Here is a 2,500-nt window from a genome sequence, read left to right on the forward strand (position 1 = left end):
ACACAAGCATAGAATTGGAGCGCCGCCTCTAATAAGCCAAAGGTGCATCCTGACGTGACAAATCTGATCATGTCACAAGCATTCACTTACTATAATCACTATCAACGAACCTGCCGCCCCCGCCCCCCCCCTACACCTTTCCTTACAACAACGTGTAACCTAACCTAACCTAACCTATGTTGTACCTTAACCTAACCTATGTTGTACCTTAACCTAACCTATGTTGTACCTTAACCTAACCTATGTTGTACCTTAACCTAACCTATGTTGTGCCTTAACCTAACCTATGTTGTGCCTTAACCTAACCTATGTTGTGCCTTAACCTAACCTATGTTGTGCCTTAACCTAACCTATGTTGTGCCTTAACCTAACCTATGTTGTGCCTTAACCTAACCTATGTTGTGCCTTAACCTAACCTATGTTGTGCCTTAACCTAACCTATGTTGTGCCTTAACCTAACCCATGTTGTGCCTTAACCTAACCCATGTTGTGCCTTAACCTAACCCATGTTGTGCCTTAACCTAACCCATGTTGTGCCTTAACCTAACCCATGTTGTGCCTTAACCTAACCCATGTTGTGCCTTAACCTAACCCATGTTGTGCCTTAACCTAACCCATGTTGTGCCTTAACCTAACCCATGTTGTGCCTTAACCTAACCCATGTTGTGCCTTAACCTAACCCATGTTGTGCCTTAACCTAACCCATGTTGTGCCTTAACCTAACCCATGTTGTGCCTTAACCTAACCTATGTTGTGCCTTAACCTAACCTATGTTGTGCCTTAACCTAACCTATGTTGTGCCTTAACCTAACCCATGTTGTGCCTTAACCTAACCCATGTTGTGCCTTAACCTAACCCATGTTGTGCCTTAACCTAACCCATGTCGTGCCTTAACCTAACCCATGTCGTGCCTTAACCTAACCCACGTCGTGCCTTAACCTAACCCACGTCGTGCCTTAACCTAACCCACGTCGTGCCTTAACCTAACCCACGTCGTGCCTTAACCTAACCCACGTCGTGCCTTAACCTAACCCACGTCGTGCCTTAACCTAACCCACGTCGTGCCTTAACCTAACCCACGTCGTGCCTTAACCTAACCCACGTTGTCGCCTAACGTAACCCACGTTGTCGCCTAAACCTGCTCTGTAATTGTTATACGACTCGTTCAATTAGTGTAGTGTTGCCCACCCGCAACCCTCGCAATATAGTTCGCTACTCGCACTCCCCGCTCCCCTGTGTATCGCTTCATGTTAAACACCTTGCAAGTCTTGCTCACTTTCCACATGCTCCTGCTGTACACTGTAATGTGGATGGCAGCAGGACGTACATGCCGCCCCTCCCCACGTCCCCACCTTGCCCCCTGCCTTCGCAAGCTGGTTGGTGAGAACTTTGCATGTTCAATGCCCTCCGCATGCGACGTACTCAGGCTACGTTGTGGTGCGGCCTGTGTCAACTGTCCGCTAATGTCGTACGCGTAAACCACAATCTGTACTGCACATTCGTCCTTATGTACTGAATGATACATCGTGGCACATGTGTGACCGTACAACGACTGCGCCCAAAAACGGCGGACCATACAGTGCAAATATTGTGCACGCAGCTACGTGTCGTCTCCCTATGAGAGCTGGATTGCAGTGTGGTACGCCATAGAGACGTGTGGGAGGAACGGACGCCGTGGATGGCGATCAGCATGAGCTGTCTGTTGATGTATTCGGACCTAGTCGTCTCTCCTCACACACCGTGATGGCATGGTGCACCGCGTTCCATATCTGCGACATGCTACAGAGGCCGGTTGACAGTCGTTCGAGCAATGGACATCGCATACGTACGGGGGCCACCTTCCACGTATTGTCTAGGCGTGCACATTTTGTTGCGTGTATGTGGGCAGACGTAGTGTGGCGTGACACCTGACACAGGCATGCAATAATCGTGGAAGTTGCAAATGGCGATGGACGCCTGCGTTTTCTGGTGAAGTTACGCAAATGAACAAATGGTAACCTGTTGTGGTGCGGTTGTTCTCGCTAGGGGTGAATCGGTGATGGCGACGATAGGTTGAGGTACTAACCGGTTGTTCCAGCGATACCCACCATGCCGACGAAACTGAACGGCATCTGGGTGTGAAGCGATACGCGGCGGTGGCTGGGTGGGACCGTCCCCGGCCGGTGAGGGGGCGCCTCCCGGCGTGCTGGCCGCGCGGTGCGTGGGCGCACGCGCTACAGCCGGCTGGTGGGGGCGGCCAGTGGCAGGCGCGCCGGCCGACGGACGCGGCAGGCGTCGCAGCTGCGCGCCGGCGCACCCTGCGCGCGGCGCCGTGCGGCCAAAGTAGGTCCTCGCGGGCCCGGTGCGAAGCGCGGTGGACATCTTCAGTGTGCTGGTCCGATTGAGGACTGTGTGCGTTGAGGATGCGCTGCCGCCCGGCGCTCGGCGCCGCGACGCCGTCTGCTGCTCGGTCGCCCCAGCGGTTCTCGCTGGTGGTTTGTATCGCAGCTGTGCGGATGTG

The sequence above is a fragment of the Schistocerca piceifrons genome, unplaced genomic scaffold (assembly GCF_021461385.2).
Source record: "Schistocerca piceifrons isolate TAMUIC-IGC-003096 unplaced genomic scaffold, iqSchPice1.1 HiC_scaffold_943, whole genome shotgun sequence".
NCBI lineage: Eukaryota > Metazoa > Arthropoda > Insecta > Orthoptera > Acrididae > Schistocerca > Schistocerca piceifrons.